The 25,264-nt window shown below is 39.9% G+C and overlaps 1 protein-coding gene across 2 annotated transcripts in view; it reads left to right on the top strand.

Moving 5' to 3' along the window:
* Positions 1-25,043, top strand: part of LOC140611743 (uncharacterized) — a 112,043-nt gene extending 87,000 nt beyond the window's left edge. Inside the window, exon 30 of one of the 2 annotated variants that reach the window (XM_072788572.1) lies at positions 24,264-25,043. The gene's annotated coding sequence lies outside the window, so the exon portion shown is untranslated. Of the gene's footprint in view, positions 1-3,921; positions 6,305-24,263 lie in introns of those variants that run through there. The other variant, XM_072788571.1, reaches the window with a different exon arrangement.
* The last annotated feature ends 221 nt before the right edge of the window (positions 25,044-25,264 follow it).

The raw sequence follows: 25,264 nt of genomic DNA on the forward strand, positions 1-25,264 counted from the left end.
AAATCTTTATTTCAAAACAGGAAATGGGCTCACACCATTGTGGAGTCTGGCAAGTCTCAAATCTTTGTGTATTGTGAAAGAGAGTGGTCTAGTTTCATTCTTCTGCATGTGGATGTCCAATTTTCCCAGCACCATTTATTGAAGAGACTGTCTTTCTTCCAATGGATAGTCTTTCCTAATTTATCGAATATTAGTTGGCCATAAAGTTCAGGGTCCACTTCTGGGTTCTCTATTCTGTTCCATTGAACTATGTATCCAGGTTTTTTTTCATGTGTCTGCTTTTGTGCCGGTACCACACTGTCTTGATGACCACAGCTTTGTAGTACAACCTGAAATCTGGCATTGTGATGCCCCCAGATATGTTTTTTTTTTTTAATTCCCCTGGCTATTCAGGGTCTTTTCTGATTCCACACAAATCATAAAATAATTTGTTTTAACTCTCTGAAGAAAGTCCATGGTATTTTGATAGGGATTGCATTAAACGTGTAAATTGCCCTGGGTAACATTGACATTTTCACAATCTTAATTCTGCCAATCCATGAGCATGGAATATTTTTCCATCTCTTTGTGTCTTCCTCAATTTCTTTCAGAAGTGTTCTATAGTTTTTAGGGTATAGATCCTTTACCTCTTTGGTTAGGTTTATTCCTAGGTATCTGATGCTTTTGGGTGCAATTGTAAATGGGATTGACTCCTTAATTTCTCTTTCTTCAGTCTCATTGTTAGTGTATAGAAATGCCATTGATTTCTGGGCATTGATTTTGTATCCTGCCACGCTACCCAATTGCTGTATGAGATCTAACAATCTTGGGGTGGAGGCTTTTGGGTTTTCTATGTAGAGTATGATGTCATCAGCAAAGAGGGAGAGTTTGACTTCTTCTTTGTCAATTTGAATGCCTTTAATGCCTTTTTTTTGTCTGATTGCTGAGGCTAGGACTTCCAATACTATGTTGAATAGCAGTGGTGAGAGTGGACATCCCTGTCTGGTTCCGGATCTTAGGGGAAAGGCTCCCAGTGCCTCCCCATGGAGAATGATATTTGCTGTGGGCTTTTCGTAAATGGCTTTTAAGATGTCGAGGAAAGTTCCCTCTATCCCTACACTCTGAAGAATTTTGATCAGGAATGGATGCTGTATTTTGTCAAATGCTTTCTCTGCATCTAATGAGAGGATCCTATGGTTCTTGGTTTTTCTCTTGCTGATATGATGAATCACATTGTTTGTTTTACGAGTGTTGAACCAGCCTTGCGTCCCGGGGATAAATCCTACTTGGTCGTGGTGAATAATTTTCTTAATGTGCTGTTGGATCCTATTGGCTAGCATCTTGTTGAGAATTTTTGCATCCATGTTCATCAGGGATATTGGTCTGTAATTCTCCTTTTTGGTGGGGTCTTTTCTGGTTTTGGAATTAAGGTGATGCTGGCCTCATAGAACGAACTTGGAAGTACTCCATCTCTTTCTATCTTTCCAAACAGCTTTAGTAGAATAGGTATGATTTCTTCTTTAAACATTTGATAGAATTCCCCTGGGAAGCCATCTGGCCCTGGACTCTTGTGTCTTGGGAGGTTTTTTTTCCATGTCTTTGTGTCTTCCTCAATTTCTTTCAGAAGTGTTCTATAGTTTTTAGGGTATAGATCCTTTACCTCTTTGGTTAGGTTTCTTCCTAGGTATCTTATGCTTTTGGGTGCAATTGTAAATGGAATTGACTCCTTAATTTCTCTTTCTTCAGTCTCATTGTTAGTGTATAGAAATGTCATTGATTTCTGGGCATTGATTTTGTATCCTGTCACGCTGCCAAATTGCTGTATGAGTTCTAGCAATCTTGGGGTGGAGGCGTGTGGGAAATATCAGAAAGTGAGACAGAACATAAAGACTCCTAACTCTGGGAAACGAACTAGGGGTGGTGGAAGGGGAGGTGGGCGGGGGTTGATGGTGAATGTGTGATGGGCACTCAGGGGGGCACTTGACGGGATGAGCACTGGCTGTTATTCTGTATGTTGGTAAATTGAACACCAATAAAAAATACATTTATTATAAAAATAAAAAAATTAAAAAAAAACTTCTGATGTAAAATAGAGCAAAAATGCTCTGGGAACACAATATGCTCTCTAATCGCTTGTCTATAAAATAGCCACTGTGTTCTCTGTGACATAATCTTATTCTAAAGTTTCTTGGCCTGTCGAGATTGATAATTTACCTAAGTAAAATAGTTGAGGTATACTTTTTTTTTTCCTGTGAAGAGTACCTGTTTCCTAGGATCAAATCACATGTTTTCTGTGTAACAGAGTTTTCTTTTTATTCTCTTGTCTTTTCTGTTGACTTTTTTCCATGTCAGATTTTTTTTTGTAAGATACTTTAAAGATTACTGTCTTTGCCTGAGCCCCTCAGAGAAAGATAGCATATATGTTAGTGATTTGTGATTGTTGTTTTTTATTTATGGACTTAGTTTTTTGCCTAATATAGTATCTCATTCCTAGGAATCCTATTAAATTGTTTCCTTGCTGTGTGTCTGATTATTAGCTATTATTAAAACCATCAGAGACCATTTTAGTGGCACCTGGATGGCTCAGTTGGTTAAGCATTTGACTCCTGATTTCACCTCAGGTCATAATCTCATGGATTGTGAGATCCAGCCCTGAGTAGGATTCCACACTCAGCAGGGAATCTGCTTCTCTCCTTCTTGCTCTCCCTCTTCCCCTCCATTTTTTCTCTCTCACAAATAAATAAATAAATCTTTTTTAAAAGGAAAGAAAAGAAACATTTACATTTGTTTGAAACTTCACTTTTTAATACAACCTGATGAATGTGCCATAAATATGAAATTAACTTATATTGCACAGTTCACTCTTTTGAATACACCTGTCATTTTTCTGCTTCACATAAATATCCTTGATTAAAAGATGCTTTATTTTTACCAAGGGAATAATTTAAAAAGTATTATTTTGCTTAAGTCATTGTATCAGCCAACTTTTGCCAAGAAGACTGCTCAAACAAATAACCTTAAAGTCTTAGTGGTTTATAGCAACAAAGATTTAGCTCTTGTCCATGCAAGTGTGGGGTACAGGAGGCTGTGCCTCTTTCCAGCATTTGGTTCCACTTGATGTGTAAAGGAACAACACTTACAAGAGACATGCATTTTTCTGGCAGAAGGGAAAGAACAGTCACCCAAACATGACGACTCTTGAAGCATTCTCTTGGACATGATTCACTTTGCTTCCAGGCACATTTCATGTGCCAATACAAGTCACTTGGTCGAGCCTGATATAGTACACACCTCCTACACACACACACACACACCACTCTGGGCTAGATCACAACTTGGTACAGTCCCCCCTCCTGGGTTGGGAGTAAATAAATAGGAATGCAATGCTCTGTTACAGTTAGGTCTTTCTTATTTTTTACTAATAAACTTATTTTTTATTGGTGTTCAATTTGCCAACATACAGAATAACACCCAGTGTTCATTTTAAAGATTTTTTGTATTGTTAGGGGAGTATTAATGATATATTTTGTGAATTTTACTGTGGAAATAATTTTTTCCTGATATTTTTCAGCTTTATATTTTGAACTCTGTAGAACTGATGTTAATATACAGGTTGAGGTTGAATTAGGATTTTTGTAAGGAAGAATTAAGTGAAAGGATATTACATATGGAATTCTTACTTCCTACTTCATTATATTTTATTTTCTCCACTGTATAACTTGTCTCCTACTTCTATTGATAATTGAGTAGGAGTTCAAACTTTCCTCATCCATACTGCTATAGTTTCAGTTTGTAACTTTAGGAATTTTGAAGATTATTTCCTACTCTATTGATTAGTCATTAGTCAATTTGGCTGGATAATCTGACACTATCTTCTACCGTTTCAATACACTAAATTATGCCTTTGCCAATTTCATAGTCATATGTTTTTTTTTTTTACAGCACCCACATGTGGACAGCAGTCTGCCAACAAGTAAAGAGAAACCAAGTTAAGTCACAGACAGGTGCAGCTGAAATACCAAATCACCCATTGCCTTTTCTAGAGTTATATTTACTTGTGCACAGTGGGGACTATATTTCCTTACAAAACAAGAGATAGTTACATTTGCTGTTTTGAAATAGCAGAACTGAACCTCAAATGCATGAGATCATGAAATCTTAGTGGGGTATGGTACTTGAAAAGGGACAGTGGGCAAGTTGTCAGAGAAAGTGGAGATTTGTGAGTGATGCTGGATGTTGGAAGGAGATAGGAAATTTGAAAAGTAGATACATCTAGATATCCAGGAGTAAATGTTTTGTGATAGTGATAGAATCAGAAAGAATTAGACTGGAAGGCATTGTGAGTTTATTTGGTCTTAGCTATTGCCACAATACAGAAGCAGTTCCATTGGTAAAAGCTTATCAAATGGTGGCTTACATGATCCTGTGTAATTTCAGAGAAGTCCCCTCCCCCAATCTTCCAAGATTGTGTATTCCACTTTTTCACTGTCATACCCCACTTAAGTGTTTTTCTTAATTCCATACCAACTGTCCTTTTCATAGGGTGAGGTCTGAGAGGGGCAGCAATGATCACATCATCCTGTATATGCATTTCTCTTTAACTTCATTAAAGCTCTTGGGAAAGATGTTATTTCACCTGTGATTGAATCTACTTCTGAAAGGGATGAGATTATAAAGTCTACCTACACTATTTTACAGATTAAGTGAAAGAGTTTCAAAGATGATGAGACTCACCCAAGGTGAAATGGCCCACATGGGAAATCCAAAGCCAGAAGAACAATCTTGTCTCCTAATTAAGTGTTCTTACTTTGTATATGACATATAAGTGGCTATTTCATGAGTATATTAATATCAGATGTACATAACAGAATATAAGTTTTTTTCCTGCTCATAAGATTGAGGTAGCATAGTAAATAATAGGTGTCTGGCCAAAGAAAGGAAATTATTTTGTGAGTCATTGAAAATTAAGCAGAAGAAATAAAAGAAATATATGAGGACAAATTCCCTTTAGCCGTTAAATGCATTGGGTTGTTTTAGCCTCCTTTAAGAAATGTTTTATCCAGGAAAATTGAAAGCTATATAGATGAACTCATTCTATTTCACTCCTGAGTTCACTATGCCAGTTCTTCTCATGGTTCTAGTTCTAGACTGGCTCTAGGATTTGGTAAGTGTGAGCTTTACAATTGTTTATCATCGCTTAGTCTCAATTCCCCCATCGGTAAAATGTGCACAGCTTGGAGGTGTTCTTCTGGGAGATGGACCCAGATTTTTTTGGATTTTTTAATCCAGAATTACTCTTTTAGGTAGGTGCTATTGATCCTATTTTGTAGATAAGGTAATAAATGAAGTTAAGATAACCTTTCCTGAGGATACATTGCTAATAAGTTGTATACCAGAATCCCAAGTCAGGTCTGTCTGATTCCAAGGCAGAGTCTCTCCACCCAGTGTACTTGGAAATGCACTTGACATTTTCATCCATCTCTCAGAAGGTGAAAATCTGATAAAGTACGTGATATTTTTAGAAAATTGCCAAGTGCTATATTGATGTGAGGTATTGTTGTTTCTTTTATGTGTTCTTAGCCACTTATTGGAAAATAGCAGTACGATCCAAGGCATAAATAAGTTTTATATTTTCTGCTTTACGGATGAGGAAATTGAGGCCCATGGGATAAGGAAGGATATCTACATAGGCAGAAAGTAGCAGAGTAGTGTCAGTTCCTAGTCTATTTCTAAAGCCCATCATCCAGTCTCTCTCCTTATTCCTCTCTAGACCTGAGTTTTTATTCTGGCATAGGGGCTGATTCCATCACTATGTACTGATCCTGTGTTGGAACTTCCCAATCAGCTAAGACACTCTAGCGAGGTAAGAGTATGGAAAAGAGGTAATGACATTGATGATATGGAAAGAGGTAATGACATTGATGATAATATTTTTTAAAGACTATATGCATACACATAATCATTCAAACTTCATGACAGTTGGATATAACACTATATGGTGGCCCTTCCATACTTTATGAATTCAGAAATGGTCATCGTGGTGCATTAGGATTTTGGCAGAGCACCCGCCTCAAGAGAATACTCTGCAGCAGCTCTACCATAAGGCACTATGTCCAATTTTCCTGTTGAATCATTCCAGCCAGGTTACTTACTACATTTTTCTGGGCTTGTTCATCTTCATTTCCTAAGTTTGTTAAAAAAAAAACCCTAACAATTAGGATATTCAGAGAAGCTCTTGTATGTGTAAATTTGCCTGTAAATCTGAATTCTGTATGAGATGTTACTACCAAAATGATGAATCTAATAAAACTGTAAGCCACCATGATTTTTTTGTGTCATTCAGAGAAACAGATCAACATTCTCCTGTACTTTACTTATTTGAATAGATTATCAGTCCAAAGGAAGAGCTTTGCAAGTAGTTTGTTACTAAAATGATTTATTTTTTGGTTGGGAATTATAAATGACTCTGTGTAGATTTGTTGAAGAATAGTAGTTAATTTTAAAAATGGCTGAATTTGGGTTATCCGGGTGGCTCATTTGGTTAAGCTTCTGCCTTCAACTCAGGTCAAGATCCCAAGGTCCTGGGATCAAACAACACATGAGTTCTCTGCTCAACAGGGAGTCTGCTTCTCCTTCTCCCTCTGCTCACCCCCAGCTCATGCTTGTTCTCTCTTGTTCTTTCCATCTCAAATAAATAAATAAAATCTTTTTTTTAAAATGAGTTGATTAATATTCTTTGGCACATGAGTGAAGGACCACATGAAAATATGTTGAAATATACAGAGAAGATATAGATTCAAAGCAAAAATCTGTAGTTAGTGTTTTATTTTGAACCTTAAGAAGAATTATTATTATTTTTCAACAGGAAATTTTCCTTTCTCTCTTTTTTAAAGATTTTACTTACTTATTCATGAGAGACACACAGAGAGAGGCAGAGACATAGGCAGAGGGAGAAACCGGCTCCATGCAGAGAGCCCAATGCAGGAGTCGATCCCAGGACTCCAGGATCATGCCCTAAGCTAAAGACAGACACTCAACCACTGCTGAGCCACCCAGGCATCCCAAGAATTATCATTAAATAGAGTAACATCTGTGAATGCTTGAGGGAAAACTGTAGTACCCTGGACTCACCCTTAAACCTTTTACTCTCATACTGCATGTACATTCTGTCAGGAAATAGCATCTGCTTTCTCTTCAGATCATACTGATTACTTCTCCCCATCTCCACTATTCCCCTGTCATAATATTCCCAAGTCATCACTATCTGTGACCTGGCTTATTGTAATAGCCTACTACCAAAGTCAAGTAAAGGAAAATATCAGTAAACTTTTATTTATTTATTTATTTATTTATTTATTTATTTATTTATTTAGGAAACTTTTATTAATAAGTGTTTTTCTTCTATAGACACAAGCATTTTAATATGCTTTTTTTTACTATTCATTATTTGTCAAATGTTGAGCAACTGTATGAGTACAGCTACTGCTGTGGGCAACACATGGTAATTCTTGTTTGTTGCCTTGAGGAAATTATCTTTGGGAAAATGATATAAACACATATTAGAATCTCACTGATCATATGAATTAAATGACAAAAAAACACTGAAATGGATTATAAGTAACCAATAAAATTAAGACATTTTATATAGAAAAACTCCTGGAACCTACATGCATTTAGTAGATTAGATATGGAGAAGGATACAAATGAACTGTGCCTCAGATGATGATGATGATGAAGCGTTGTAAGAGAGGCCAGGTGGCATCTTTGCAGTTGTACTAAGGCAGGAACGAGTCCAGTGTTTTTGAGAGGAAGTATACCAATTGGACTGAAAAATAAGATGTAGGTTCTTTTGAAGGATATTTGAAGATGAGAGGACAAACTGAGTTCAGATTATGGGAGTCTATTTGATAAGCTGTTGAAGCCATATTTGGGTTATGGCTGGTTCTGCCTATTGAGAGTCCTGAGCTGGGACTAGAGATTGGGGGATGCACCCAGTAAATATTATTGGTAGGAAATCATAAGTAGAGTTAAGAATGTGGTTTTGGAGAACATGATGGGTATAATTAGGGTAACCAAAAATTCTGTTTTGCTCAGAACTCTTTTTAGTTTTAACTCTGAAAGCCCCGTGATCTGGGAAACTCTTCAGTTGCAGACAAAGCAGATGGCTGGTCACTTTAGATATAGTTCAGACAAGTGGTTGGGATCAGAGGTTCAAACCAGAGTGATGCATTAGTATGTTAACAAGTGAACAGTGCGTGACAACAGAAATCCAAAGCAATTCAGAGTTCTGGGAGGCAGTCGGTGGAATTGAATTATATTTTGGCTGAGATCAATTTGGCCAAATGAAATTTAGTCAAAAGCAGCATTGTCAGAGCAACTTTATTTGACAGTTGTGTTGAAATAAATTTGAAAATAAAATGAATATTTTAACCACAGGCTTTCAAGCTTTACATAATAATACTACTACTACTACTAATAATAATATAATAATAATAATTAGTAATAATAATAGCGACTACCATTCACAAATGCTCATCATGTGCCAAGCACCTTATTCCTTAAAATCAGTCTATGAGATAAGCACTGTTATTTTCTCCATCTTGCAAATGAAGAAACTGGTGGTTTGAGAGATGAAGCTGTTTGCAGTTACACAGCCAATTAATCATAGAAAGAGACATTGAACCCTAGTCCACCCAAAGCCTGTGCTGTTTAGTCACTAAGTGGTACCACTGCTCGGCATCAAGTTTATTTATTTATCAAGGTCTGTTTATTATTTATTATTTTTTTACTGCAAAAATAACACATGTTAATTCTAGAAAAATTATAACATATGGACTAACAGAAGAACATGGTTAAATATGTACAATTGCTTTTACTTAGAAATAGGCTCTGCTATTTGCAAATGACATATCAGATAAAGGACTAGTATCTAAGATCTATAAATAACTTAGTAAACTCAACACCCAAGAAACAAAAAATCCAATCATGAAATGGGTAGAAGACATGAACAGAAATTTCACCAAAGAAGACATACACATGGCCAAAAAGCACATGAGAAAATGCTCCGCATCATTTGCCATCAGGGAAATACAAATCAAAACCACAATGAGATACCACCTCACACCAGTGAGAATGGTGAAAATCAACAAGGCAAGAAACAACAAATGTTGGAGCGGATGAGGAAAAGGGGGAATCCTCTCTTTTTTTTTAAATTTTATTTATTTGTTCATGGGAGATACAGAAAGAGGCAGAGACGTAAGCAGAGGGAGAAATAGGCTCAATGCAGGGAGCCTGATATGAGACTCATCCCAGGACCTTGGGATCATGCCCTGAGCCAAAAGCAGACGCTCAACCACTGACCCACCCAGACATCCCTAAAAGGGGAATCCTCTTACACTGTTGGTGGGAATGCAAGCTGGTACAGCCACTCTGGAAAACAGTGTGGAGGTTCCTCACAAAGTTAAAAATAGAGCTACCCTATAACCCAACAATTGCACTACTGGGTATTTATCCCAAAAATACAGATGCAGTGAAATGCTGGGACACCTGTACCCCAATGTTTATAGCAGGAATGTCCACAATAGCCAAACTGTGGAAGGAGCCATGGTGTCCTTCGACAGATGAATGGATAAAGAAGATGTATATATAGAGAATGGAATATTACTCCGCCATCAGAAAGGACAAATACCCACCATTTGCTTTGATGTGGATGACACTGGAGGGTATTATGCTGAGTGAAGTAAGTCAATCGGAGGAGGACAACCATTATATGGTTTCACTCATATGGGGAATATCAGAAATAATGAGAGGGATTATAAGGGAAAGGGGGGGACCTGAGTGGGAAAATTTAGAGAGGGGGACAAACCATGAGAGACTCCTAACCCTGGGAAATGAACAAAGTGTTGTGGAAGGGGAGACGGGGAGGAGGCTGGGGTAACTGGGTGATGGGCACTGAGGAGGGCACTTGATGGGATGAGCACTGGGTGTTATACTGTATGTCCGCAAATCGAACTTCAATAAAGCAAACAAGCAAGGTCTGTTAACGTGTTTGATATCTTTTTCTTTTGGGAGCACATTGATAGGTATATATCTATACACACTGAGATATATATGTATATATATAGCACAATGATATACATGACATACATATATATTTTTTCCTCTAAAATTACATTTGAGGCTCTCGGAGGGGGCAGGAGATTCCAGTTACACACCCGCCAGGCTCCCAGCCCCCCACTCTTCTTGGCCATTTTGGGAAAATAAGGCTCAGAGTCGTCTGAGGTCAGAAGAAAGGGGTGCCAGCCTCACCCACAGCAGAGAAGAGAGGACAGAAGGATCTGAGATCCCTCTGAGGGCCAGGCCTGGGGCAACGGGTAGGGGCACCAGTTTTGCTGGGTTTCCAGTTTGAAAGGCAAGGGGCTCACCACCACGCCAGAGCCCGCCTGGAGAAGACAGATATTAGTAGAAGGGTGTGGGCAGGGCGGGGCTGGGGCGCTGGGCAGCGGCCAGTACTCTCAGAGCTGGCTGGCTCGATGTCTCAGCGCAGGCCTTCAGGACCCCTGCATGGCCCCCCTTCAGGTAGCGCCCACTAACCTTGATGGCCACTTTGTTGTAGTCACAGAATTTGAAGAAGTCCACGGGGGTGTCGCTGCTGCTGGCGACCGATGAGTCACTTGCCTGTGGAGTCTTTGATGTTGTAGGCACCATCATTGAACTCCAGCTGGAGGACATCGTAGCTGGAGCGGTTGGCATCCAGGGTGCCCATGACGGCAACCAATGAAGCCATGCTCTCCACGGAACACGATGACGGGACGGTTGATGAGCTTCATGAGGAAAAGCTCCGATCCCCTGCTCTCTCCACCAAGGCAGCCAGCTGCCGTTCTTCTTGGCTGTCACAAACTTGCACGGACACATGCAGTGTGATCCGCCGATCACGCCACTCGATGTCAAAATAGCAGCTGGCATTCTTGGTGGAGGCAGTGGATTGCACGCCTCCCGTGGCTGTCAGCGTCCAGTACGTCCCCGTGTGAGAGCCTCTGTCCCCCACTTCCCAGGAACTGTACCATCGGACCCCTCCTGGTGCACCTTCCCTGTGTCTGGCGAAGGCCGCGGGAAGGAGGGGGTGCAGCCAGCAAGCGCCTGCTGCTTGCTCCTGTGCACCAAGCAGGCTCACCCTCCACACAGCCCGCTCTGGCCTGGGGCTCTGCTCTCTCTCCTTTCATCCAGGCCTGACTGGAATCAGAAAATGACCAAATCAGTATTTTTTTTAACGAAGCATTATTGCTGGAAGCACCCAGGCAAGCCTCGTGGTAGCCGTGAATGATTTTCAAGGGGTCCTGTGGGGGAATCTTGAAGCAGCATCTCCAGGAGTCGGTGCTCTCCTTGTCTGCTAGTTGGGGGGAGGTGCAGGATGTTCCCCTGAATCCAGAACCTGCCCCTACCTCCCCAGGAGGCTCTCGCTGGCCCCCTCCTTCCTGCCTGCCTATGCTTCTGTCCCCATCTGGTGGTGCTGAGCTCCCTCGCCACCTAAGCCAGAACCTCCCGGTGTGATCGGTGCTCCCTGTCCGACCAGACTCCTCGGGTCTCGGGGTGGGATGAAGCTAGGCGTCACCCTCCACCGGGAGCCCCATCGGGAAACCGCAGGCCCCTGGCTCCCAGCCCTGCCCCTGCCAGCCCCCCTACCAGTTCATCTCTGCCATGTATCTCACTCTGGGTGTCTTGGTCTTTTATGTTTTGTGTGATTTGTATAACTAAATGCCCATGATAGTAGCTTCAGACTGGAAAAGCAAAATAAAATAATGCGAGTGTATGCCCCCCCCCAAAAAATTACATTTGATACTTTTTAAAACCATTTTTTAAGCATTTAATTTATTGCAACTTCTCTTGTTGGACATTTGGACTACTGCAGCTTTTTGATACTCCAAACAGCTTACAGTAAAAAGTAATTAGCTGAAAATGATATACAAATAAAGCAAAATGAATTAAGACTGAAATACAGGGGATCCCTGGGTGGCCCAGCAGTTTAGCGCACCTGACTTTGGCCCAGGGTGCAATCCTGAAGTCCCGGGATCGAGTCTCACGTCAGGCTCCCTGCATGGAACCTGCTTCTCCCTCTGCCTGTGTCTCTGCCTCTCAATGTCTATCGTGAATAAATAAATAAAATCTTTAAAAAAAAGACTGAAAAACAAAAAATTCAGAATGATGGATGATATAATGCAAGAGACAGATAACGTAAAACCACTTGTTCTATGTTGTATTCTGATTACCAACACAATGAAAACCACTGGTTGAAGAATATTTGCTTTTCGGGTGCCTGGGTGGCTCATTCCATAAAGCATGGGACTCTTGGTATTGGCTCAAGTAATGGTCTCAGGGTCGTGAGATTGGCCCCCCCTCCTATGGTGCTGCTAGCTCAGCGGGGAGTCTGCTTGAAGATGCCCTCCCTTCTGCCCTCTACTCCTTCTGACTCCCACTCATGCTCGCTTTCTCTCTCTTCCTCTAAAAGAAATAACTTTTTTAGAAAAAGAATATTTGCTTTTTGAAAGATCATGTCAGCCTTCTTTCAGCTAAGGCATTTTTATTTTTTTTATTTCTTAAAGATTTTATATATTTATTCATGAGAGACACAGAGAGAGAGGCAGAGACACAGGCAGAGGGAGAAGCAGGCTCCATGCAGGGAGCCGGATGTGGAGCTCGATCCTGGAACTCCGGGATCATGCCCTGAGCCAAAGGCAAATGCTCAACCACTGACCACCCAGGCGTCCCAGCTAAGGCACTTTTTAAAAAGACTTTATTTATTTGAGAGAGAGAGATTAAGCAGGGGGAGGAGCAGAATGGGGGAGGGGGTCAGCCTGACTCTGCTGAGCACAGAGCTTGACAGGAGAACCTAATCTCAGGACCCTGCGATTGTAACCTGAGTGCAAACCAAGAGTCTGATGTTCAACTGACTGAGCCACCCTGAGTGCCCCCAGCTCAAGCATTTTCAACAGAATCACCTGGAGCCCATAGCAGGAACCATAAGCAGGACCCCAGACTCCAGGCAGAGATTAGGAAGGGGTTAACTCCTAAAATGTAAATGTAAAGGGTGACTTTCTCTAATGGAGGGAACTATGTTCGGGAGAATGAGCCACAAACCTGGTGACCAGAAACTGATAGCTAGAATAAGAGAGGTAAATGTCAGGATCAGAATACGAAAGTAGTCACCAGAGCTGGAATACCAGGGCAGAGCCATGCTAATGACAATGGGGAGTTGCTGAGTTCCCAGGAGATTGGGTCAATACCCTTTATTTTTTTCTGAAGATTTATTTATTTATTTATTTATTTATTTATTTATTCATTCATTCATTTATTTATTTATTATTTATTTATTTATTTATTTATTTATTTATTTATTTATTTATTTATTTTAGACACAGAGAAAGAAAGAGACCAAGGAGAGAGAGAGAGAGAGAGAGAGAGAGAGAGAGAGAGGCAGAGACACAGGCAGAGGGAGAAGCAGGCTTCATGCCAGGAGCCCGATGCGGAACTCGATCCTGGGATCATGCCCTGGGCCAAAGGCAGGTGCCAAACCGCGGAGCCACCCAGGGATCCTCAGGTCAACCCCCTTTAAATTCTTGCCAAAGGGCACAGAATTTGGCCTGGGGGTGAGTCTACACGTGAGGAATATTGCCCCAAGAGCTCAAAAGAGCTCCAGGATTAGGAATCTGGCAGGTTCTGACAATGGGAAATTTTGAAGGAGAACAATATAGTGAAGAGTTATTATGTGATTAAACTAGAGAAGTTTAGGGATATTTCTGAAAACTATTGTGGTAGTGAATGAAGGGGGAGATTTTGGGCAGTGGTAGGAATTATATTTAGAAAGGTACCTAGAGATTTCTATTAAATAAATAGAGTGGAGAAATACCTGTAATGACATTTCTCTTCTTACCATATCTTGGCAAACAGACAAAACATGTGGTTGGACCTTGGTGGCTATAATGCTATTATTACTCTAAGTTCAGGTTTTAACTGGTACATTAAAATTTTCTTTTGTTACGGAGCCCCTAAATAGGCATGCTGTGTCTGTCTTATGATTGCAGTTTAAGTTAATGTTACCATGTTTTTTTTTTTTTAGGTGTTTTTTTTTATTTTTTTTTAATTTATTTATGATAGGCACACAGTGAGAGAGAGAGAGAGAGAGGCAGAGACACAGGCAGAGGGAGAAGCAGGCTCCATGCACCGGGAGCCCGACGTGGGAATCAATCCTGGGTCTCCAGGATCGCGCCCTGGGCCAAAGGCAGGCGCCAAACCGCTGCGCCACCCAGGGATCCCTGTTACCATGTTTTAAAATTAAAACTTATTATCTTTTCTTGCTGCTATGAAGGCCATCAGGAATCTAATGATTAATATTCTGGAAAGACATTTCAATTGAATTTCTTGGGTATTGATCAGATAAGTATTAAGATTTATGATTGTCTTCTGAAATTTTCATTAGGTGAGTCCTTTGTTGCTTTGGGTAACTCTTAGGAAGTGGTTTCCAAACCCTGGAAATTACCACTTTGAGTTAATTTAGAAAGAGACGTCTCTTTTGCTGAGTGTGTTGTTTTTTGTGTATTTTTTTTGCACAAAAAAGTAACAATTGTATAGAAGTTAATTACCTTCTTAATTACAAATAACTTTATAGTTTCTGGAGGTTTGGAATTAAAACACTTCCAAGGATGTTTAACTATTAGAGGAACATCCGTTAATTAACTGTAGCTGATGGTTAGATTTGCTTCAGTGCTTTGAACTTTTGCATCAAGCCTTTCTTGCCCAGAAATGATGACTATGATCATCATTTCTGTCTCTTCCTGGAATTTTCTAATATATATTGTTTTAAAAATTACAACAATTCTGTTCATTGTAAAAACCAAAACAAAAAACCCTAAAACTGTATTGAATACAGACTACTTTTTCTCCCAGCCTCCAAATGATAACTGTTAACAGTCTGATTCATATTTTTACAACTTTTCACAAGGATTCTGCTTATGTACACACACACACACACACACACACACACACTATACGTTCCTCTTCCTCCCCTCTCCCTTCTCCCACTCACCTTACCTCTTCCCCCTCCTCTGTCTCCTCCTCCTTCACAGGAGTGTGGAGTGTGGTGATAATGCCAAGGGAGAGAAGGCTTTGTTCTGTGTTCTCTCCCTTATTGAATCTCACTCCTTAGTGGAGCTTACTGTCCTTGTCCTTTCCTCCCCTTGCCTACCACCAAGGTTCAAAAAATTCAGGCTATGCTTTGCTTCTCTTTATCCTCAGCAGCCAGACAAGGAACTCCCAGAACAAATCCTCAACTATGTAAAAGACAGCCGTTCTGGGTGTTTCTCTTGGGGACAGCAAGCTAAGCAGCCCCAGTTCTGGCCTCCCTGGTGATTGGCTGAGGGCCCAGCGGGGTTTTGTGTACCAGTTCATTCCAAGTGTGAAGTTTCTCTGGGGTTTCCTTGGGAAGTAGGTTCTTCTTTGTAACCTTTTTCTTGTGTCTGTTATGGGTTGAGATTTCTTCTGCAGTGGTTATCTATCATTTCAACCCTGATTTCTAATCTTCCAGACTTTTCTAAAATTTTTTCATGTGTTGATAATGGAGCTTCTTTTCTGCTCTCCTGTCATTTCTTTTTTTTTAATTTATGATAGTCACAGAGAGAGAGAGAGAGAGAGAGAGGCAGAGACACAGGAAGAGGGAGAAGCAGGCTCCATGCACCGGGAGCGTGATGTGGGATTCGATCCCGGGTCTCCAGGATCGCAACCCTGAGCCAAAGGCAGGCGCAAAACTGCTATGCCATCCAGGGATGCCTCTCCTGTCATTTAAGTGGAATGTAGGTACACATGATGATTCAGTCAATTCCTTGAACCTCTCAGGTGCCTGATCTTTTTTTCTCTTTCTGGACCAGGGTTTTGGAAATTCTTTTAAGGTTTGCTTGTAGTTCCCCTGTCTTATAACATGAAAGTTCTAGCTTAATTTAAATATTCCAGTTTAAATGTAATATTAATCATAATTAGATCACCGATACCATATTGTTCTCTAGATGCAGAAATGACACGATTACTTAATAAACTTCTTTTTGCTGCATTTACAGGCCTCCACAAGATGTTATTGCATTGGACAAATTAATGATGTGGAATTCACTCTTAGAAACTTAGATAATTAGCCTTTACTTTGATATATATGAATGTCACTATTTGTAATATATATTTTATGTATATTTTATGTATATGTATTTTATTTGCCAGGTAACTGAATATTGTCAGTTTCCTTTTCAGTATCTACATCAGTTGGAAAAGTAAAAAAAAAAAAAAAAAAAAAAACCATAGTAACTTTGAACTGGCACGTGGTACTCAATGTATCTTAAAATGATTTTTTCTTAATCACTATTAGAAACAAATGAATAGGGATCCCTGGGTGGCGCAGCAGTTTGGCGCCTGCCTTTGGCCCAGGGCGCGATCCTGGAGACACGGGATCGAATCCCACATCGGGCTCCTGGTGCATGGAGCCTGCTTCTCCTTCTGCCTGTGTCTCTGCCTCTCTCCCTCTCTCTGTGACTAAAATAAATAAATAAATAAATAAATAAATAAATAAATAAATAAATAAAACAAATGAATAGGGCACCCTGGGTGGCTCAGCAATTTAGCATCTGCCTTTGGCTGGGGCCTGATCATGGAGACCCAGGATCAAGTCTCTCATTGGGATCCCTGCATGGAAAGCCATAAACTACCAGAACTGGAACAGGACGAAATAGCAAATCTGAACAGGCCAATAACCAGGGAGGAAATTGAAGCAGTCATCAAAAACCTCCCAAGACACAAAAGTCCAGGGCCAGATGGCTTCCCTGGGGAATTCTATCAAACGTTTAAAGAAGAAACCATACCTATTCTACTAAAGCTGTTTGGAAAGATAGAGATAGAGTACTTCCAAACTCATTCTATGAGGCCAGCATCACCTTAATTCCAAAACCAGACAAAGACCCCATCAAAAAGGAGAATTATAGACCAATATCCCTGATGAACATGGATGCAACAATTCTCAACAAGATACTAGCCAATAGGATACAACAGTACATTAAGAGGATTATTCACCATGATCAAGTAGGATTTATACCTGGGATGCAAGGCTGGTTCAACACTGATAAAACAATCAATGTGATTCATCATATCAGCAAGTGAAAAAACAAGAACCATAGGATCCTCTCAATAGACGCAGAGAAAGCATGTGACAAAATAGAGCACCCATTCCTGATCAAATCTCTTCAGAGTGTAGGGATAGAGGGAACATTCCTCAACATCTTAAAAGACATCTACGAAAAGCCCACAGCAAATATCATTCTCAATGGGGAAGCACTGGGAGCCTTTCCCCTAACATCAGGAACCAGACAGGGATGTCCACTCTCACCACTGCTATTCAACATAGTACTGGAAGTCCTAGCCTCAGCAATCAGACAACAAAAAGACATTAAAGGCATTCAAATTGGCAAACAAGAAGTCAAACTCTCCCTCCTCACCAATGACATGATATTCTTCATAGAAAACCCAAAAGCCTCCACCCCAAGATTGCTAGCACTCGTACAACAATTTGGCAGTGTGGCAGGATACAAAATCAATGCCCAGAAGTCAGTGGCATTTCTATACACTAACAATGAGACTGAAGAAAGATAAATTAAGGAGTCCATCCCATTTACAATTGCACCCAAAAGCATAAGATACCTAGGAAGAAACCTAACCAAAGAGGTAAAGGACCTATACCCTAAAAACCATAGAACACTTCTGAAAGAAATTGAGGAAGACACAAAGAGATGGAAAAATATTCCATGCTCATGGATTGGCAGAATTAAGATTGTGAAAATGTCAATGTTACCCGGGGCAATTTACACGTTTAATGCAATCCCTATCAAAATTCCACGGACTTTCTTCAGAGAGTTAGAACAAATTATTTTATGATTTGTGTGGAATCAGAAAAGACCCCGAATAGCCAGGGGAATTTTAAAAAAGAAAACCATATCTGGGGGCATCACAATGCCAGATTTCAGGTTGTTCTACAAAGCTGTGGTCATCAAGACAGTGTGGTACTGGCACAAAAACAGACACATAGTTCAATGGAACAGAATAGAGAACCCAGAAGTGGACCCTGAGCTTTATGGTCGACTAATATTCGATAAAGGAGGAAAGATTATCCATTGGAAGAAAGACAGTCTCTCCAATAAATGGTGCTGGGAAAATTGGACATCCACATGCAGAAGAATGAAACTAGACCACTCTCTTTCACCACAGACAAAGATAAACTCAAAATGGATGAAAGATCTAAATGTGAGACAAGATTCCATCAAAATCCTAGAGAAGAACACAGGCAACACCCTTTTTGAACTCGGCCACAATAACTTCTTGCAAGATACATCCACGAAGGCAAAAGAAACAAAAGCAAAAATGAACTATTGGGACTTCATCAAGATAAGAAGCTTTTGCACAGCAAAGGATACAGTCAACAAAACTCAAAGACAACCTACAGAATGGGAGAAGATATTTGCAAATGACATATCAGATAAAGGGCTAGTTTCCAAGATCTATAAAGAACTTCTTAAACTCAACACCAAAGAAACAAACAATCCAATCATGAAATGGGCAAAAGACATGAACAGAAATCTCACAGAGGAAGACATAAACATGGCCAACATGCACATGAGAAAATGCTCTGCATCACTTGCCATCAGGGAAATACAAATCAAAACCACCATGAGATCCCACCTCACACCAGTGAGAATGGGGAAAATTAACAAGGCAGGAAACAACAAATGTTGGAGAGGATGCGGAGAAAAGGGAACCCTCTTACACTGTTGATGGGAATGTGAACTGGTGCAGCCACTCTGGAAAACTGTGTGGAGGCTCCTCAAAAAGTTAAAAATAGATCTGCCCTATGACCCAGCAATTGCACTGTTGGGGGTTTACCCCAAAGATACCGATGCAATGAAACCCCGGGACACCTGCACCCCGATGTTTATAGCAGCAATGGCCACGATAGCCAAACTGTGGAAGGAGCCTCGGTGTCCAACGAAAGATGAATGGATAAAGAAGATGTGGTTTATGTATACAATGGAATATTACTCAGCTATTAGAAATGACAAATACCCACCATTTGCTTCAACGTGGATGGAACTGGAGGGTATTATGCTGAGTGAAGTCAGTCAGTCGGAGAAGGACAAACATTATATGTTCTCATTCATGTGGGGAATATAAATAATAGTGAAAGGGAATATAAGGGAAGGGAGAAGAAATGTGTGGGAAATATCAGAAAGGGAGACATAAGGTAAAGACTGCTAACTCTGGGAAACGAACTAAGGGTGGTAGAAGGGGAGGAGGGCGGGGGGTGGGAGTGATTGGGTGATGGGCACTGGGGGTTATTCTGTATTTTTGTAAATTGAACACCAATAAAAAAATGAAATATATTTTTCTATCTAGCATCTCGCCAAGAAAACTTGTAGGAAATGAAAAATGTAAATAATGGCACCAATAATGAATGACTCACTCTATCAACTATCCTCTTAAAGACTCATCATATTGTGAATTTATTTACAAGTTTATATTTGGTACCCAGAGTAACAATGTTATATACAATCTTTTCTTTTTCATACAAACCATTTTTAGTCCACCAGTATGAAGGAAAGGGATTTATAGGTTTGTTTTGCTTAATTCATCATTTTTCAATTCTGTAAAATTTTACTCAACTCCTGAAACAAGAGTTCATAGCAGAGATACGTATTTATCTTTCAATTATCACAAACAAGAAACCCCTCTTGGGTATATCTCTAGGTATGATATTTCTATACAGTTTTTTAAAGATTTATCTATTTTAGAGAGAGAATGAGCAGGAGACAGAGAATCTCAAGCAGACTCTACACTTAGTACAGAGCCCAATGTGAGGCTTGATCCCAAGACCCTGAGATCAGGACTTGAGCTAAAACCAAGACTTGGATGCTTAACCAGCTGTGCCAGCCAGGCGACACCTCTACACAGTCTTTAAAGATGTGTCTTAACATACTAAAATCTGGGCACCTGGGTGGCTCAGGGGTTCAGCATCTGCCTTTGGCTCAGGGCATGACCCCAGGGTAACGGGATCGAGTCCCACATTGGGCTCCCTACATGGAGCCTGCTTCTCCCTCTGCCTGTGTCTCTGCCTGTCTGTCTGGGTCTCTCATGAATAAATAAATAAGATCTTTCTTAAAAATATGAAAATCTTTAAGATTATAAATGTACAGATTATAAATGTATAAATGTATATTCAAATGTACATATGAATACTATGATTATTAAAGTTATTTTTAATCTTTGTTTGAAAAATTTCTAGAACTCGAAATATGCCTTTCAGACATTTTCACATTTAGAGACTATGTCATTTTCCTGTGACGGGCTGTATTGTTGGTTTGCAACCTTGAGGGCTCCCCAGGTGAAATCTGAATGTGGCCCCCACACACAGGGGGCTTGGAGATCCCAGAGAAAGCAACAGAGGATTCCAGATTGGCAGGTGGCTGTTTTAATAAACAAGGGAATATGAGGCTTATCCTAAGTGGCCCCAAGACAAGGAGATTCTCACACCCACCCACGCACTGGGACTTAACAGTTTAGGGGTTCCTGGGTGGCTCAGTCCGTGAAGCATTAGACTCCTGATTTCACGTCAGGTCATGATCTCAGGGTTGTGAGATCGAGCCCCACATCAGGCTCTGTGCATATTTAAAAAAAGTTTATACAGAGGACTTAACTTGGTTTAGTTATTTGCTCTCAACAACATCTTAATTGTCTCAAGAACACCTCACTCTCATCAGACTGCATCCCCAAAAGGGCTGCCGGCATGAGAATAGTAGTTTGCAGGCACATTTCAAGGACAGGGGAGGGTTTAAGGAGCTTCTTCTCAAGATCTTTGACCTAACATCTGCAAAGATCCTTTCTTCCAAATAAGGTGACAGACGTGTCCTGTTTCCAGAAATATGACGTGGGCATACCTTCAGGGGGAACACCATTTGACACTCCACAGAAACTACACATTATTATTACATAAAAACTGTGCTCCTGTCTCGGGTAAGAGAAATATTGGCCCCTGAAAGATGCCCACATTGTAACCCTTGGAACATATCATATTGCCATGCAAACAGGCTTCTGCAGAAGTGATTCAGTTAAGGATTCTGAGATGGGAAGATTGTCCCGGATTTTCCAGGAAACCCAATATGATCAGAAGAACCAGTGTAAGAGGGAAGCAGGAAGGTCAGAGTGAAGGAGGATGTGGCTACACGGCTGAGGACAGGGGGGCAGGTGCACACACCAAGGACGGAGGGCAGCCTCCGGAACCAGGAAAAGGCAAGGGACAGAATCTTCCCTACAGCATCCGGATAAAACACAGTCCTTGATTTTAACCTTACAAAACCATTTCAGACTTTTTCTTCTAGACATGCAACTAATACATCTGTATTGTTTTATACCACTAAGTTCCAGGTAATTTGTTACAGAGCATTGGAAATGACACAGGATGCAATGTCTTTCACGGCATATTAACAGTTGTGTGTTTAAGGACAGTCTGACTACCATGGTTTTAATTCACTGCTAGGGCTGCCTGATTTGAGAAAAGGGAAGTCAATTCTATTCTATTTCTACTCAAGGAATTATTTTATGTTAGTTGGGATGTTAACAGAATGTTAACCTGATGTTAACAAAATCAAGAATTTGAATTCTGTTTTGTTTTGTTTTTCCTTAGCTTCGAGATAAGACCTGCCATTGACCCTACAAGAGGATTCCTAACAGATGTTTTACGGGGTCACTCTCAGGAGTCCATGCTCACTCTCAATATAGCCAGGTTTAAAATTCTTATCCCTGTTTAAAACTGTGAGATAAGTAGTTACACTTACCCAAAAATCATCCAAATCGTTAGATAGCTAAATTTAAAAACAATCTATTATCTACTTCAAAATAAGATCTATTAACATAAAAAAAGTCAAGACCCCAGGGCATGCTACCTTTGTATACCTGGTCTTATAGCTTTGATGGCTTGTAGACTTTGGATTTAAATTTCCCTAAAGCAAGAAACCAAGATATTTGGTGGAGAGAAGAGGTGGCAAGAAGTGTAGATATTAATGACCTGGTCTCTCAATTTAATTTTTGTTTGCTGTTATTTTTCTATTCCTATGTTATTTGAAAAGCATGAAAGTTAAATCCGAGTCGATATTCATTTTATAGCTTTTTTACATACATGCCACGTTAAAATTTTGTTTTATGTCTCACACACTTTAATTTCCATTTTAAAGTTAAAAATCGGTCTCGAAGGTTATCAAAGTATTCAAAAGTATTCAAAAATTATATTTACTGTTATTAGAACATTTCATGTTGTTGCATATATTCTTTTAGCTGTTTGATATCATCCACTTGGCCTCATTATAATAAATGAGAGAAGATAGCTATGGAGCAAGTCTACCTTGTAACTTGGATGATTTCCCCACTTCATTTAATTGACTTTTCCCTACTGCTTTGCTCAGCATCATTTAATACCTTATGCCTAATTCTATTTAGAGTTTACAAATCCATAAAGTGAAAGATTGACTCCAACACTGTTACGACTTTCTAGTTGTGAACAGAACATAAGGTAATATTTTAATAGGCACTTGTTGCCTCAAATATACTTCTATAAATGTATAATGTTTAATTCTTAGGTACTGATTTTAATTTTTCTCAATATCATATAATGAAGCCTAGAGGAAAAGTGCAAAGGCCGTCAAGTCTATCACTTAATCTGCAAGAGCTAACAATACATACATTGAAACTATCTTGTTTCAAGACTTAATACCCATTAATATTTCAAAAGGTACTACAGATTTAGAAATTTTTAAAATTTGAAAATGTCCGATTTCTAAATTTGGTACACACTGAAGGAAAAAAAATTCATCCCTGTTCTTGCCATTTTTTTTTTCATAGAATGTGCACAGATCAAAAAGAATAGGTTGGGATTTTCCCTCAGTGGAAGGCAATAATTTTCAACCAGTTTCAATCATGAGAAGTTGTAATCTTCATCATCTTTCAGGAGCTTCACTGGAGAGAGGTCATTTGTCTTAGCCACTTAATGTTTACCAAGATACTATGTGAGTCATGTCATTGAAAACTGACCAGAAATTCACAGCAATTCAAAAGCCAGGCACACAGGCAATATTTCACAACTTTTTCTCCAACCTAGGCACGTCAAAGTATTTGTTTTCCTATATAAAATGTGTGCATGCATGCGTGTGAAATTAAGTCAGGCTGTTTTAATCCACCAGAGACTCCAACGACAATTTTAATGGTATTCTGATGAATAAATACTTGCCAAGGGAATGACTATATGAAAAGAAAATCATTTTCCAGTGTGCAAAACGCTGGTCTAGTTGTCATCCCACTTCCGAATTTATCTATCAATAAGCAAAAAAGAGCAACCATATTTTTTCAATGTCCTATCAGAATAAGTAATTTTTAAATGTGAATTTTTAAAAATTCTCCTGAAGCAACAAACAATATGGATCAAACAGACTTTGTGACCCTCCAGCTACTGTCCAATATTTTTCCCTGTAAATCACTGGTTCTCAAAATGTGGACCACAAAACTAACAGCACCAGCATCAGGTGGAATATTGTTAGATGAGCAAATCTTTTTTTTTTTAGACTTTTTATAGGCAGAGAGAGAGAGAGGGAGAGAGTCAGAGACACAGTCAGAGGGATAAGCATGCTCCATGCCGGGAGCCTGACCCGGACTCGATCCCAGGACTCCAGGATGGCGCCCTGGGCCAAAGGCAGGTGCCAAACCGCTGAGCCACCCAGGAATCCCCTAGAAGAGCAAATCTTAAACACACTCCAGGGAGTTCAGAAACTGAGGTAGTAGGGCCCAGGAATTTTCAAGGCCCCCATGAGATTGTCATGCAAACTGAAGTTTCAGAACCCTTGTTCTACGACCAACTCTGACTAGAAGTGTGCGTGCATGTACTCTAAACATTCAGAATCGCAACCTTGCAAACAGTGCACACTCATTTGCGGTATGGGTTCCCAAACTACCATTTAATAATGGAAAATACCACTGTAAAGTCAGCAGTGTAGAAATTTCAAGTAAACAAAGAATTATGCAATGTGGAATTCATGTATCGATGGGCCGACCACGTCTTCATGTTCGGCAGAACCGGGCTGGCAAGCTGTCACGGAGGGAGGCATCCATCAACTCCGTGTGTTCATAGAAGTAAACATTTTTCCTAAGACTTATTTTTTTTGTTGTAGAGAGAGAGCGAGCATGAGCAGGAGGGCCAGAGGGAGAGCGAGAGAGAATTTCAAGCACACCCCTACCTGAACATGAAGTGACGGGGGCGGATCTCAGGACCATGAGATCACTACCTGAGCCAAGACCAAGAGCTGGATGCTGAACTGGCTACACCACCCAGGCGCCCCAAAATTAAACACTTTAAACAATAGTAAATTGTCAACAGAGTACAAATCATGTTATATATTGTTTTCACATTTAACGGTAAATCTGCATTTAAAAATTAGAAGTATTCCATTATGTTGTATCAGAGGCCTCAAAACTTTTCTGAGGTACCTATATTTGGGGACACTTATATGAATGCAATGAGCAATAGTAATTCATTTTATACCTAACTAATTTAGAGGTAGCAATTTTTAAATATTCTCTCCTTATTCTACAGTCACATTTCCATGTGAGTAGGTGTTGAGTGATGAAAATATTCAACGGATTCAACTTTTATAGATTGTTTTTACTCTTTTGCTAATTTTTGGGAACAAAAGCATAAAACTTTACTACTTTCCTGATGTTATCCAGTGCTATATTTGCCAAAATATCAGTAAAAGCTGCACATGAATTTTAGATAATATCGATTAAACTTTGCTATTCTATAACACTTGCACATTGGAAAGTTCAGTTAGACAACAATGCCAAGGGATCCCTGGGCGGCGCAGCGGTTTAGCGCCTGCCTTTGGCCCAGGGCGCGATCCTGGAGACCCGGGATCGAATCCCACGTCGGGCTCCCGGTGCATGGAGCCTGCTTCTCCCTCTGCCTATGTCTCTGCCTCTCTCTCTCTCTCTCTCTCTCTCTGTGGGACTATCATAAAAAAAAAAAGACAACAATGCCAATAAAAGGAAATTTTAATATATTAAACTTAGGAAGTATAGATTTTGTAAGTTCTCTATTATAAGTTTTATATTTCTAAATATAAATTTTGTAGTTATACTCTTTTTAAGAATATATGCATATATGGGCCTTGGC

The sequence above is a fragment of the Canis lupus genome, chromosome 20 (genome assembly GCF_048164855.1).
Source record: "Canis lupus baileyi chromosome 20, mCanLup2.hap1, whole genome shotgun sequence".
Lineage (NCBI taxonomy): Eukaryota > Metazoa > Chordata > Mammalia > Carnivora > Canidae > Canis > Canis lupus.